This window comes from Arvicanthis niloticus, chromosome 24, assembly GCF_011762505.2.
Source record: "Arvicanthis niloticus isolate mArvNil1 chromosome 24, mArvNil1.pat.X, whole genome shotgun sequence".
NCBI lineage: Eukaryota > Metazoa > Chordata > Mammalia > Rodentia > Muridae > Arvicanthis > Arvicanthis niloticus.
Window position 1 is genome coordinate 9,300,327 of NC_133432.1, and position 15,463 is coordinate 9,315,789.

Genomic DNA, 15,463 nt, shown 5'->3' on the forward strand with positions numbered 1-15,463 from the left:
TTTTAAAAGAAATGTTTAAAATGTTTCTACTTATTTACTGCTGACATAGAGAAGTGTATTTATTGTGTGTACTGATTTTGCTAAACTTTGTAATGTGTTATAACTATTTTATAGAGGTCTTTGGTTTTTGTAAATGCATATTACAATGTTGTCTGTAGATAAGTCATTTCAATTTTTTTTTAAAGCTGTATTTTCTTTTCCTGATGCATCCATCGTACTACTTGGGAACTACAGTACAATTTTGAGTGAAGGTACTCAGGGTGGGACTTGCCCTTGCTCTTGATTCTAGGCAGAGTTCTCTGTCATGTTGTTCAGTCTGGGGTTTTGAACATTTTCTAATTAAATTAGCTTTTTATTCCTTAAGATTTGTTTCATTTTTATGTGTCTATGTGCACATGTGTGCTAGTATCTGAGGAGGCCAGAAGAGGGCATCAGATCCCCTAGAGCTGGAGTTACAGGCACTTGTTAGTGGCCTGATATGGATGCTGGGAACAGAACTCCCATCCCTTACAAGAACAATAAGCAGTCTTAACTGTCTCTCTGTCTCTAGACTAAGTTTACTTTTCTTCTTACATTTGTTTATTTAGCGTGTGCATCTATGCATGTGCAAGTGCATGGGTGTGCACATCTGTTGAGAGATAGATTTGGTTCTGTTGATGGACTCTAAATGTTTTACAGACTTAATCCCAGATAAACTTAGGTTCATGGTATATTGCCACTGGGTGGGTTTTTTTATTTTATTTTATTTTATTTTATTTTATTTTGTGTGTGTGTGTGTGTGTGTGTGTGTGTGTGTGTGTGTGTGTGTTAGTTTTGATTTGCGAGCATCTTCAAGGTTTTTATATCCATGCCAATAAAGGACACTGGCATAAACTTCTTGTGAAGTTTTTGTATGGTCCTGGTGTCACAGGATTATCAGTCTTGTGATTTATGAAAATCCTTCCTTCTTTCTTTACTTATGAGACAGCGTCTCACTATATTATTCCCTGGCTGGCCTGGAACTCACAGATCCACCTGCCTCTGCCTCCTAAATGCTGGGATTAAAGGTGTGTACCACCATACATGGCTGTTTGCTTAGTTTATTTAGGACATATTTTGACAATACTTTTTTTTTTTAAAGACTTACTTATTTATTTTGTGTATATGAGTACACTGTAGCTGTCTTCAGACACACCAGAAGGGTTTTGAGTCATGTGGTGGTGGGAATTGAACTCAGGACCTCTGGAAGAGCAGTCAGCGCTCTTAAACACTGAGCCATCTCTCCAGCCCAATACTTTTTTTTTTTTAATGGAAGAGTTTATTGTTAATTTTATAAATAAATTATCTGTGTATGTGTATGTGTGTGTGTATGCGTGTGTAGGGGGCCCATATGTGTACCATGGAGCATATGTGGCAGCTGGAGCACAAATTGTAGAAGTTGTTCTTTTCCTTCTACCAAAGTTGTCCCAGGATCAAACTCTGGTTGCCATGGTTGGCAGCAAGTGCCTTCATCTCCTGTGCAGTCTCTCTGGCACCCATGAGAAAGTTTGAATGTTTGGATTCTGTTAGAGATGGGGGGGGGGAGGAGACGAGTAGGGGTAGGTAGGTGTCATTTCTTTTTTCAAATTCTTGTTCACTGAATTGGCTTCTTTACTAAACTAAAAGTCAGCCTGCCCTTTCAGTGTCTTGGTGTATATCGATGTGCTTCCACTTCTGCACAGGAACTTGTCTGTTTATGCTCAGGATTTTGTCTAGAGAAGTCTGTTAGGTTTATGAATCTTTTTAAAGAACCAACTTTTGGTTTTGATCATTTTCTTGTTAGTCTGTTTGTATTTCTTACCTTTTGACATTATTTCCCTCTGTTGACTCGGCTAACACTTCCTCCTTAAGTTCTAGTCGTAGAAGCTTAGAGTCATGGTTCTGTCTGTACCTTCTTAGCATGTTGGAAGCTAGGGCTCTGACACATCTGGATGCATTAGAGTCAGTCAGCAGCTCAAAGGACCCTGTTCTTCCCCATGTGTTATTTGGAAGTTTAGATTCCAGATTTTACAGGGAGTAGAGGCATTCCAGATTTTGTTCTAACTTAATTTTGTTCAGAGGTTTAAATTCTTAACATATTAGAGTGTGTTTGGCTCAACACATGGTTCTTATGGTGAGTTTTCCATGTCATTTAAAAATGTGCTCTGCTGCTGTTGGGGAAATGTTTTATAACTGCCCTGGCCTCACTGGTTAACAGTGGCTGCTCACATCTCTTGCCGTAGTGACTTTCTGTCTCCTGGTGCTGAGAAGATCATTACGGTCTCCTACGTGTGCTTCCCTTCTCTCTTGGCCTCCTACTTGCTGCCTTGAAGCTCTGCTAGGTGCTAGCTCACCTGAGATTTTGTTTTTTCTTGAAGAAGTAGTTTAGTTGTTTCAAGACAAGGAATTCCTAAGTAGACCAGGTTTGGCTTGATCTCACCATGAGGCCCAGGATGACTTTGGACATGGGCTCCTTTTGCCTCCCCCCCAGTGTTGGGCTTACAGGCATGTGCCATGACTCTCAGCAGAACTGACTTTTAAAAAATTGCAACATTTCCTTCTTTACTCTAGTAATGGTCATTCTTTTGGAGTTGACCTTTATGTTATTTAAGGAACTAATACTCTCTTACAGTGAACATTCATTTTTCTATCATTTTATTGGTTTTTTTTTACAGTTTTTTAAAATTTATGTGTTTGATATTGGATATTTTTTCTGGTATCTGTTTTTTTTTTTTTGAAGAACTTTTAAAAAACATGTTTATTCTGGTATAGGCATATTAAATTTTGTTCATCCAAAAATTACTCTGTATTTTACCCTCATTAAAAGATTTTTTTTGTTTGTTTGTTTTTTTGTTTTGTTTTGTTTTTGTTTTTCAAGACAGGGTTTCTCTGTGTAGCCCTGGCTGTCCTGGAACTCACTCTGTAGACCAGGCTGGCCTTGAACTCAGAAATCCACCTGCCTCTGCCTCCCAAGTGCTGGGATTAAAGGTGTGCGCCACCACCGCCTGGCTAAAATGTTTTTTTAAAAAATATTTTAGTTATGTGCAAGTGTGTATATATGTCTGTGAGGGGAGGGTTATGTGCGCATGAGTATAAGTGTCCAAGAAGGCCCCCTGGGTGGTGGTTGGGGGGGAGCATCAGGTCTCCTGGGGCTGTAGTTACTGGAGCGTTTGAGCCACCTGAAGTGTGCTGGGTCCCGGTAGGAGCAGTATATGCTCTCACTATTGAGGCAGCTCTTCGGTTTGCTTCCCTTCACTTGGTTTTAAATTAGGTCTCACTATATAGTGCTGGCTGGAGAGCTGCCTGCCATTGCCTCACAAGTGCTCAGACCAAGGGCATGTGCCACCACACCTAGCTCCATTTACCCTTTAAAGGAAATATTTTAAAAATATGCAACACACACACACACACACACACACACACAGAGAGAGAGAGAGAGATCTTCAGGTTTTGGTGGTCTGTTTTTCTCCTTTAGTGTATCTTTGCAGAGTTCTCTGGTTTTTGTATCTTTCTCCCCTTTCTGCTGGGCATGGAACCCAGGGCCTTGCCCAGTCTAAGTGCTCTCATAACTGAGACCTATCCTATCCTCCAGCTGACCTGTCTTCTGATCAGTCTGCATTTAATATTACTTATGGGTTTTCCTATGTAATATCTTTCTTGGACAACTTTTAAGAATTTACATTTATCATTGTTTTCAAGAGATTTATTTTGATGTGGTTTCTGTGTTTATGCTGTTGATGGTTCACTGACCTCCTTGACTTAGAGATGAGTTGTTTTCATAACATTTGTAGGCAATTTGGGTGTCGTTCAGAACTCTTTTGTGCAGTGTCTACTGCACCTCACATTCTGGGATCTTGATCTTGTGGTGTGTTAGATTGTTGGCTTCTGTTCTTTGGCTTTGTTCACTAGCTTTCCTGTTCTGTAGACTCCTTTGAGCTTAGGTAGCAGGACTGTAGCATATTTCAGGACTCCTCATTTCTGTCAGTGCCTCCTGTACTTCACAGGCTTGACTGAGGCCCTCCTGCATCTAGGTAGGAGATCCCACTGAACTACATTCATGTGCCCAGCCACTCCCCTGCCATCTGGGGGTAAAGGAACTCTGGGAGCTTCTCAGATCACACTAGGTGTATTTGACTTTTAAGTAGCAAGTTTTCTGTGGTATATGTTTGTATTTTTCTTTAAATTCTTGACTATAATTATGACAGCTATTTTTTAAGGGTTATCTATTATTATCTATTATTATTTTAATCTTTGCCTTTGTTCATTGATTTTGCCTTAGTAATGGGTCTGTCTCTTCCTCCCTGCCTCCCTCCCTCCCTCCCACTCTCTTTCTCCCTCCCACCCTCTCTTCCTCCCTTGCTCTGACTGCTGGGAAGTGTGCTGTCTGGCTCATGGGAGCCTGTGCTGTCCTTCCTTTGGTGATGACATCTGTGTTGGTGGTAGTTGCACTGCTGGCCGTTAAAAACTATACTGTTTTTTAAGGCTTGCCTGTTAGTGTAGTCTTTATGCTAGGATTGGCTTCCTGCTTATGAACACTGCCTTCCTAGGTCTCCAGTTAGTGTGCACCATGGCTAACTGTTGCAACCCAGAGTGTCTTCTCCAGTTAGTCTTTGGCCTTACTGACTCAGTTCAGTGCACAGCTTGGTGCTTAGGAAGTTTCCAGAGAAGCCCTATAACATGGACTCCCTGCATAATTGTCTTTTTTCTGGTTATATGTGTCAGATTCCAGGGGTTTCAACTTTTAGAAACCCTTCCTCACTGGTTTGCCTTCTCCTAGGTAGCCTAGTTTTGTACTGCTGATTGGCTAAGGCCTGAATATGAAAATTTCATTTTTTTTTTTTTTGCCCAGTTTTCTGCTTATTTATGGTAGGGGAACAATTCAGGTGAGCCTTGCTTTAATTTTAATTAATTAATTAACTAGTAATTAATTCTTTGAATTACGATGACATCCACAGAGAGTATTACATATTAATGAACTAATCAATAATATGTTTATGGGTATTTTGCTTGTGTACATGCCTGTGCACCATTTGTGAACATGTGTGAACAGTCCCTTGGAGGCTGGAAAGGATGTTGTATCTGCCTAGAACTGTCGTTACTGACAGTTATACGCTGCTGTGTGGATGCTGTCAGCTGAACCTGGGTCCTCTGTGAGGGGAACCAGTGCTTTTAGCTGCCAAGTTATCCTTTGCCCCATTTATATTTTAAATATTTAATTTCTTTGTGGATGTCATCATAGTTCAGAGGTTAGCACAGAGTAATAATTATTCCAGGATGTAATCAATCTGGTCAAAGTTACAGTACTGATGTAGTGGGAAAGTGGCCACCAGCAGTATGAGAATATATGAACATAGCTGTATGCTAATAAAACTTTACAAACACCAGCAGGCAGCTGTATAGGCAGTCGGCCGTCTGTGGCGAGCAGATCTAGTTTCCCTCTCCCATCAGTCTTTGGAACCTCAGAGTCACTCAGCTCCATGTCAGGTTCACTCAACTGTGTCTGACCTTGTGATTTAGTCTTTACTCATCTTTGCTGCTGTCTCAGTCAGCTTGAGAGGATTGCACATGAGCAAGGTAGCTTCTAGCAAGGGAGTGGTTTATTTTTCCTCACTTACCGAGTCTTTGCTTGGAAACTTATTCCTATTTTGCTGTATTCTTTTCAAAGTTCGGCACTAGTAGGTAGAAGCAAAACAGTAGTGTCTGGTAAGTTAGAACTGTTGTATAGAGCCTAGACATTACATTTTATTAATGTAATTTAGCATACAAGGCTATGTGGTGCACACATTTAATCCCAGTACTTGGGAGGCAGAAGCAGGCTGGTCTCTGAGTTGAAGGCCAGTTTAATTTACAGTGAATCCTAGGACAGCCAGGGCTACACAGTAAGAACCTGTATCCCCAAATAATTATTTTAAAACATTTTTAAAAAAGGAATTATTTAGTTAACAGAAAACCTTGTTTGCTCAGTGTTTTAAGAATACACATCGCTTTCCCACAGGCCTGAGTTTAGTTCCAGACATCTTCCTTGGGTGGTTTAGGACTGCCCATGACTCTAGTTTCATGGTGCTGATGCCCTCTTCTGGCCTCCGAGCACTGTCCTCACTATGCATAGATAGATGTACATATGACTAGAAATAAAGTTGTAAGATTTAATTGTGTTGAAACTTTTATTGACAAACCACACTTCTGAACCCACTCTACTCTTGTATGCTGATGTGAATCCAGGGCCAGCCTTGCTACATGGTTTAGTGGGTAAAATGCTTGCTTTACAAACATGAGGAACCTTAGTTTGATCCCAATAACTCACATAAAAAGTCTGGGCATGATGCAAATGTGTAATCCCAGAGCTGGGAAGGCAGACCAGACTAGTCTAACTGGTACCATGTCAAGTTTCAGGGGGAGCGGGGGGGGGGGGGGGGAGGGAGGTGGATGACACCTGAGGCTGATCTCTGGCCTCTGAACACATGCACATACGTATGTGTGCATGCCCACACGTACCTGCATATGTATCAGCACTTGGCCACACATACATACGTAAATCAAAAGCAAACGGCCTTTTGGTGTTTAGACACAATTTACGGGACACTAAATAGTTCTTAAGCTTAGGAGTTTGTTCATACTATGTTTGTAACTCATTTTTATCTTAAACATTTTAACATTTTCGTTTATTTGCATGTGCATGTGTGCCTTATGTGTGCATTTGTAGAGGCTGGGACAACTTGTAGGATTCAGTTCTCTCCTGTGTGTTGATTCTGGAGGTCAAACTTGGGTTATCAGGCTTGGTGACCAGCACCTTCACTTGCTGGAGCACGTTCTCAGTCTTTGTTATTCACTTTGAATTACTGTTGGCAAACTGAGTGATGAGGATAAAGTGTAATAAAGAGCAAGGTTTTGAATCAGTGAATGATATGTTAGAGGTCACTGGTAGGCTGAAGGGTTGGCTTTCATTGGTTAAGGGGACTTTCCTGATTTCTAGCATCCATGAGAGTTCACACCCATCTGTAACTCCAGTTTTAGGGAATCCACTGTCCTCTTTGATCCTTTGCAGGCACCCAGCACGCACATGATGCATAAACATACATGCAGGCTAAAACACTCAAACATAAAATAAAATTTAAATAAGCCACCTTTTTTTGTACCGAATTCCCCGTTGTATGGATTGGTAGCATTATATTGTATTTCTCGGGACATGGAAATAGCCAGTCTGAGAGGATCTAGGTATCTTGTCACCAGATGCACTGAGGAAAGCATCCTTGTCCAGCACTAGTGGTGCAGCTAGGAGATGCTTGAGCCCAGCCGTATGGGAGGGGGCATAGAGCTACAAGTGTTTGCATGCCTAGCTGGATTTTTAATAAGCTAAAATGGAGAAGAAAATGCATAGCTGTAACACATAGTGCATAAATAACCTTTGGAGCCCATGCCTTTAAACTTGGCGTTCCAGAAGCTGAGGCAGGAAGATTGCTGAGACTGAAGGTCTTCCTTAGCTCTCTTGTGAGTCCAGGTCAGCCTGGGCTACAGAAAGGGACCTTGTCTTAAAAATAACAAGGATTGGAGACATAGCTTAGTAGTTGGGAACACTCGCAGTTCTTGCAGACGACGTGGGATTTGTTCAGGTCCCAGCACTTACACGGCTCACATTACTCACAACCATATGTAACTAGTCCCAGCGATCTGATGTCTTCTGGCCTCTGAAGATACTAGGTATGCAAATAGTACCCAGACATACATGCCAGCAAAACACCTATACAAAATAAGTACATTTTAAAATAATAGTAATAATCAGCACATTTTGGCTTTCACATTATAATTTATGGGACACTAAGTTATTCTGAAGTTTAGGGATTCTGAAGTTAGGAATAACTTTGTAGTAGTTTTATTATTACATTTTGATAATTTTGAAAATTTTGTTTTCTTTGTTTTGAAGCAGAGGAAAGTTTTTGTGTGAAGGTCAGATTGGGTATGGAGGTGCCAGAGGCTGAAGGAGGAGGATAGAGAGTGCTAGGTTTGTGTGAGCTGCAGAAGGGCTCCAGGCCGGCCCTTCCCTTCGTGAGAACTGGCGGAAGTGTATAGCAGCTGGGGTCAGCTCCTGGTCAGCAAGGGAGCTGCAGAGTGGAGGACCTGCAGCCAGCTCCCAACCTTCCTACCTTCCTCTTCAGTATTCCTAAACACTAAGGAACGTCTCATGATGTAGCTACATCTTTCTTATATCCTGCTTACATTGAGACATACCCTGTCATCTGCACTTTACCAACGTAATTGGTACCAAATGGTAATTTGGGTTAGCTTAGATTCAGGATTAACATTGTGTTTATGTTAATAGATGGCAGAACTATTTGCTAAGTTCTGATGGCTTCTCCTTTTCAGTGTCACTTATTCTCTCTCCCCCTCCTCTTCCTCCTCCTCTTCTCCCTCCCCCCTCCTCTTCTTCCTCCTCCTCTTCTTTCTCTTCCTCTTCTTTTCTTTTAATACAGGGCCTCACTGTGTAGCCCTGGCTGTCCTGCTGTCCTGAAATTCTGTAGACCAGGCTGCCTGCCTCTGCCTTCCACGTATGCCATGGTGTATGTCCTTTTTTCCTTAAAGTGCACCTCTATGTTTTCTTAAACTTTTTCCTCTCAGTTATATTTTGCTGAAGAAACTTGTATGTGATCCTGGGCACATAGATGTGTAAGATGGGTGTATAAGCCAAACATTTACTGATAACTGTAAGAAATCCTAAAAACCAACCAACCAACCAACCCCCAAAACCAAAACCAATTGTCACCCCCCCATATATTTACTTTAAAATAATTATTTGATATGCTTATAATTTTACTACTTATTAAAGATGAAAGCATATTTCTATACTAATGAGATGGGTATACTTATTTTTTTCTTTTTTACACAAAGAATTAAAATCTTGCAGAACCATTTGAAATGCAGGAGGTAGAGCTGATACATTTTTATTTTATAGTTGTCAATACTGAGAAGGCCGCTTTGCATCAATCTGGTACAAAATGGCAGAAGTATATTTAGGACTATTTCATAAATTGTTGGGAATTTTATCCTTAATCCCAAGCCAAAATTTGATTGAGCAATTCTTTATGAAGCTGACATTAGCGGAGTTGGACAGATGGTGCAGCTGTGAAGAGTGAACACTGCCTCTCGGAGGGCTGGGCTTCCATTCCCAGCACCCATCATGCAGCCTCTGACCTCCGACTCCAGCTCAGTGTCCCAGGGGCTCTGTTTGCTCAGCCACTGAGGGTACTTGCACTCACTTGCTCATACCCACACAGACTCACATACTTGGTTAGAGATAAAGCCAAACCCAAACAAAAGAAACTCAAGGACTCAAACAAGCTTGGAAGTCAAACACTGTAATTGAGTAAAATGGAGAGTGTCTTAGTGAGGGTTTCTATTGCTGTGAAGAGACACTGTACCACGGCAAGTCTTAGAAAGGAAAAGGTTGAATTGAGGTGGCTGACAGGACGTGCCTGAAAGCATGGCGGCATCCAGGCAGACATGGTGCTGGAGAAGGAGCTCTACTTTGGGTTCAGTGGGCAGCGGGAGGAGATGTTTTTTTTTTTCACAGTTTAGGTTTTTCCTGTGACCTTTGTATTAGCTTTTGTATCTGAACCTGGTTTTTCTCAGCTCGTTAATAACCCCTGATCATAGAGGTGCTGATGGCAAAGCTGCCAGTAGTTTCCAGTGTATGCGTGCTGTCTGTTACTGTGAACACTCGGAGGCAGGCTGATTTTGTTTGGAGACCTTGAGTTAGTATCTTAGGGTCTTTCTCTCTAGCATGTAAGATTCCAGATTGCTTTGGGGTTTCTTCTAGGCTGGTTACCAGCTGTCTGATACTTCAAGGATGAATGGGAAGGTGGCTCCTGGCTGTCACCTTATCCTTGTGTACTTAGAGGTCTACCCTCCATAGCATAGCCTCTGCCTCCTCCATTGCTCTTGCTTCCACCTTAGCTCCTGCCCCCTCCATAGCATAGCTCCTGCCCCCTCCATAGCATACCTCCTGCCCCCTCCATAGCATAGCTCCTGCCCCCTCCATAGCATAGCTCCTGCCCCCTCCATACCATAGCTCCTGCCCCCTCCATACCATAGCTCCTGCCCCCTCCATACCATAGCTCCTGCCTCATAGCTCCTGCCTCCTCCATAGCATAGCTCCTGCCCCCTCCATAGCATAGCTCCTGCCCCCTCCATACCATAGCTCCTGCCCCCTCCATAGCATAGCTCCTGCCCCCTCCATAGCATAGCTCCTGCCCCCTCCATACCATAGCTCCTGCCTCATAGCTCCTGCCTCCTCCATAGCATAGCTCCTGCCCCCTCCAGAGCCTCTGTCTTTGGAGAAGTTTCTTCTGTTCTTTGCTGGGATGCAGTGGGAGAATGTCTGAATAAATCTCTCAGGCCTCGTCAGCAGGCTTCAACCTATTTTCTTACTGTGTCTGTCTCCTCTTCTCATCCCTCACAGAGGTGCTGGTATCTACAACTCCTAAGGCTGAAGAACACTTTTGCCAGTGGCTTGCATCCCATCTTTTCTGTCTCTGGGATTGATTACTTGGGGCTACATCTCTCCTTCTGGGTACCAGCTTCATGGTTTTTGAAATGCCAGATGCTCTTTCTTTTCTTGCTTGCTGTTGTGTCTATAGTTAACCCAAAGAAATACGTTTCTTCACTGATGCTTAGTGTGGTTTAAAGAGAGCTGAAGTGTGTGTGTGTGTGTGTGTGTGTGTGTGTGTGTGTGTGTGTCTGTGTCTGTGTCTGTGTCTGTCTACTCTGCCATTCTTACTTGGAGCCGATTAGTTACATTGTAACAAAAGCTTTCAATTATATGCAACATTTGTTTTTCTTTCCTGGCTTTGATCTGTGAGGTGATTTAATGTGTTTACTGTATTTTCCTAATCTGCTAGAGTAGTAATTCTGTCACAGTAGGGAGAGGGCAAAGGCATACTTGAGATTTTCTAGGGCACTTATGTTGGCAGTAAGAGATGCATGTTGTCCGCCTCCCATGGCCTTGGGTATGCTAGGCAAATGCTGGGCCACTGAGTTCCTTCCTCCACTTCAGCCCAGTAGGTTTTTTAAATCTGAGTATCTTCTGGAAATTTTGTCACTGATGGTTCTGAGATGTCTGATAAGGGTTTGTGTCATTTACAGGTTGCCTTTGCCAGTGAGATGTAATTAGTTTGGGGCAGGAGATAAGCTCATTTATCCTATGTAGGTCAGCCGTAGCACTTTATAGCTCCTAAAGCTGAGGCACCCTGGGGTGGAGTAGGCTTCCTGATATCATAGAGGCACATTGTGGAGAGAGCAGGACCACAACCTGTATTATTTCCTGCAGTGTTTGATCTGGGGTGGCAAACCTCGGTTTGCTCTTAACAACAACACATCTGTAGATTTTATTCTGTTTTAGACCCACTGAATTTAGTTTTAACTCTGGGGCCATGTTGCAAATATATGATGTTGGCTGTGAAACATGTAGTGTGAACAGCAAGAGCTATTTGAGCACACTGTACCTGAGGAATAAGACTAAGAGTCAATACAAAGTCTCCACGCCACAGGTAGGATGTTGGGGATCTGTGTGAGTCTACTCCTGTAGCATCCTTGCTAGCCAACTGCAGTGGCCTGCTCTTCATGTCAGCTGTCCCCACAGCTCGTCTCCTCTTTCAGTAAACCTTCACTGGCTCTGTCGAACACCCCTTCTTTCTGTTAGAGTAGGTAGTTTCTTCCTAAAAAGTACATATCCTCCAAGAAGTATACTGTCCTCCAGTGATTGTGTGTAGATGCCTGTGGCAGTAAGTATCTGAGTTTCTTGATTCTTGAGATGGTGCAGCCACTCCTAGGAATTGTTTTTATCGCCTCAGGAAGACTACGGAAAGAGCCTTGGACATTCTTAGATTAGAGACCATGGTCATGAGCTCTGGTCATTGCTAAATTGAGCCCATGGTGCTTTCTTTGTCCGATTTTCTAATCCTCCAGGGCTAATTTTTAACACTAGCCCCATGAAGGAGCATGGCACAATGGAAAGAATTTATGTTTCAAATTCAGTTGTGGTTTCAGTGTAGCTATGTTTGGGACCTGACATTTGCTAGGTTTATGGTTATGGATGAATTATCTAACTGTTAGGAGTCTTAACTTCTTGAGCTATGTGGCTGGAAGGTCTGAGGCATATGGGAAGAACTCACATGCCCAGTGGGCTCAGGCTCTCAGTGTGCCATGTGCTGGAGCTGCTCACACGGGAGACCACCTTTGCCCCTTGAATATTAAAGCCTACCATTTTGGTTTTGTATTTTTAGAGCTTATATGTAATTATGCATTTGTTTATTCTTTTAACATAGGTACATATCTAGGATAATTTGATATCAATGTTTAAAGGTTTGCTCCAAAAAAAATTCTTGGAGAGTAAGGGATTGAACCTACGGCCATAAGTGAGCATTCTGCTCCTGCCCCATTCCCAGGCAGGCCTCTGCTCCCCAGGTCTGCGCCTTCAGGCAGCCTGCCTCTCCAGAGCTATACTTGAGCCTCTAGGTTCAGTGCTGAGTCAAGACTTGGAAAAGAAAATCTTGAGTCTTAGAGTTAGGCATTTGTCAGAAATGGGGGACATGGGGCCAGTGAGATGGCTCAGCAGGTAAAATGGCTTGCTGCTGAGAGAGACCCTAGTTTAACCCCTGGTCCCTACATGATAGAGAGAGCTGACTCCCACATACGGTTCTTTGACTTCCCTGAGCACTTTTATACAGTAAATAAATGAAAGATTAAAGAAATAGAGGCTGGAGAGTTGTCTCAGTAGTCAAGAGCCTATGTTGACTTTAGAGGACCCAGGCTTGCTTGGTTTCATTTCTGAAGTTTCTTCCAAGATCATTTTGCTCCATTGCTCTGGGTCTGAGAGGAGGCAGAGCACCACCTGGGCTCAGCCGGCAGAGATGGATGCTCCATGCTCCGGGGAGATTACAGTGTCTATGGTGAGACAGGGTGTTGGGTCTTCAGCTTCGCTCTTCCTAGACACGGAGCCAAGATGTAAAGCCTCCCCCCCCCCCCCCCCCCGTGTTGACTTTAACATAGTCATCTGTAGGTGTCAAGGCTTATCAAGGTAGACTTTTATAATACTTAATTCTAGCTTTAAAGCGAGGGAACTGAATGTTTCGAAATAATTGGAAGTTTCCCAGTTCCTTTGGCTGACTAGTTACTAAGCCTGTGGCAGGCAGTGCTGTGTGGAGCTTACAGCCCACTGCTGCAGGCACAGCTCTGTAAGAGCACAGCAGGTGACAGTGGCTTCCCTCCTGTCACTGAGAGCAGGCACAGGAAGTTAGTGCAAAAGCCAGGGCTAGAGAACCATTTGGGATCATCCAGATATTTCCCTGCTGAGCTGCAAGAGTGTTGTTACAGGTGAATGTGTTCTAGTGAGTGTTTGTGCGTAGCTTTACTGGGGGCAGACTCAGCCAGCGTGTAAGTCTCTCTGTGCCCTAATTTTCTACACTTGAAACATGGTCCCTGTCATCATTGGTACTGTGCGTTTGGTGCCGGCTCTTTCTCCCCCCTCTCCTGCCCAGGGTTCTTGGGCATAGAACAGTGTTCTTGCTTAAATGATGAGTGTTCTCCATATCTTCAATTTGAACTACTCTTTTTTTTTTTAAATCTCCTTTGACATTTAGAAATTGTTAGGCTTTCTCATTAAAGCACAGATACTACTTTATTAGAAGAAACATGGGGGCTTCAACAGAAAACTAGACAAGGGTGTGGGCGTGGCAGTGAGAAGAGGGGAGCCAGTCTCTTCCTCGGGCTGTGAACTCTGAGAGCTCACATGCTGTCCTTGTGTCAGGATTGCTTGTCTGCCTTGCCTCCTTCATATCCCCAGGACTTGTAGAAGTGCAATGTTGCATGTACCTGAGATGTTCGCCTGCTGCAGTGTAATGCTGGCTGAATACTGGGGACACCATGTTGCTTAAGGAAAACATGCCAGGCATGCTGTCCCACACCTTTAGTCCTGGTACTTAGGAAGCAAGTGGGTCATAGGTAATTTGAGACCAGCTTGACTTACATAGTGAGTTCAAGACCAGCTAAGGCTACGTAGTGAGGCTCTGTCTTAAATACACACACACACACACACACACACACACACACACACACACACACACACACACGGGCCGTGTGTCAGCTGTTTAAGCACTTGGCGTTAGTCCCAGTTAGGTTGCAGATGGTCACTTTGCTGCCCTGTGGTGCTTCTGTTTAAAAAAAAGAATTTGTCCATAAAAATGACTGGCTTTGTGGGAGAGGAAATGAAGCCCACCGCACACGGGCTGTTTGATACAGGACTGTGGTGGCTCAGCTTTGCTCTGGTCCAGTACATGGGTCCAGTTTGTAGCTGCTAAGGATCCCCACTCTGTTTGTGTTGAAGTGTCTTTGATCTGTTGAGTTCATGGCCCAAAGCTTCAGGAACTGTGAAAGTAGACAAGCGTGGAATGCACAGCAGCACACAGCCTTGCTTGTTTAAAGTTCTGGTTTTTAAAATGGGCTTAAGAAACAAAAGAGCCGACCACAGCCTAGGCTTGCTAAGGAGGCAAGGCTCTGTGCTGCATGCTAAGTAACACGCCTCAGCTGCTGCCTGGTGCCTCAGCTTTGTTAGCTGCCACTTCCTGAGGAGCCTGTCAGCAGGCTGTGCTGCCCTGGAGGAAACGCCCACCCCTGAACTGCTGCTGAGGTGGCAGAGCAAGGTGGGGGAGTGGGAATTCCTTGGAATGTCCTCTACAAGCAGAGAACCCCATGTTCCAAGTCCTTGGGACCAGGTATTTCAGATTGTAGATTTTCAGATTCGGGGCTGTTGACATGTGTTTCACTGGCTTGCCATCCTAATGTGAAGTGAATCTCAAGCGCTTCCAAGTGTGGATTTAGAAATACTTTCACTGTCAGGAACTATCAACTTGGACTTTGGTTGTTGTTGAGATGGCCCCTCTACATAGCCCTACATGTCTTGAAATGTTGGCCTCAAACCCACAGGAGATCCATTGTTCCTGCCTTGTGAGTGCTGGGATTAAAGGCATGGGCCTCCATACCTCAACAGTTATTTTAAAATCTTGTTTTATTTATAAAAAAATTAAAAGATTTTAAAAAATAAGTAGGAGACTTTTGCCTGTGTGTATATGTGTTCACCAGGTGTGCCAGTGCCCACAGACGTGAAGAGGAGGCCTCTTGCTTCCCAGGGATCAGAGTTAAGAAGGGTCGTGAACCAGTGTGTGGTGCTGGGAATCCAACTGTGGTCCTCTCCAAAACTGCTGAGGAATCAATCTCTCCAGCCTCTTATTTGGTTTTAAAATAAGCTTAATTTGTGAATTGAATAGGAAGTAATAATTGGAGATGATATTTAAAAATATGGGTACCTAGTTAATGGTCAGGAGAATAAAAATGTTTCAGCAGCACATAATGATTACCAGCTTGTTTTATTTTGGTATTTAGTATGATTAGTTTGTTCTGACACCCTTGTCTCCAAACC

General features: G+C 43.3%; 1 protein-coding gene across 3 annotated transcripts in view; it reads left to right on the top strand.

Moving 5' to 3' along the window:
- Positions 1 to 15,463, top strand: part of Med13l (mediator complex subunit 13L) — a 216,841-nt gene that overhangs the window by 21,025 nt on the left and 180,353 nt on the right. The window lies entirely within an intron of this gene.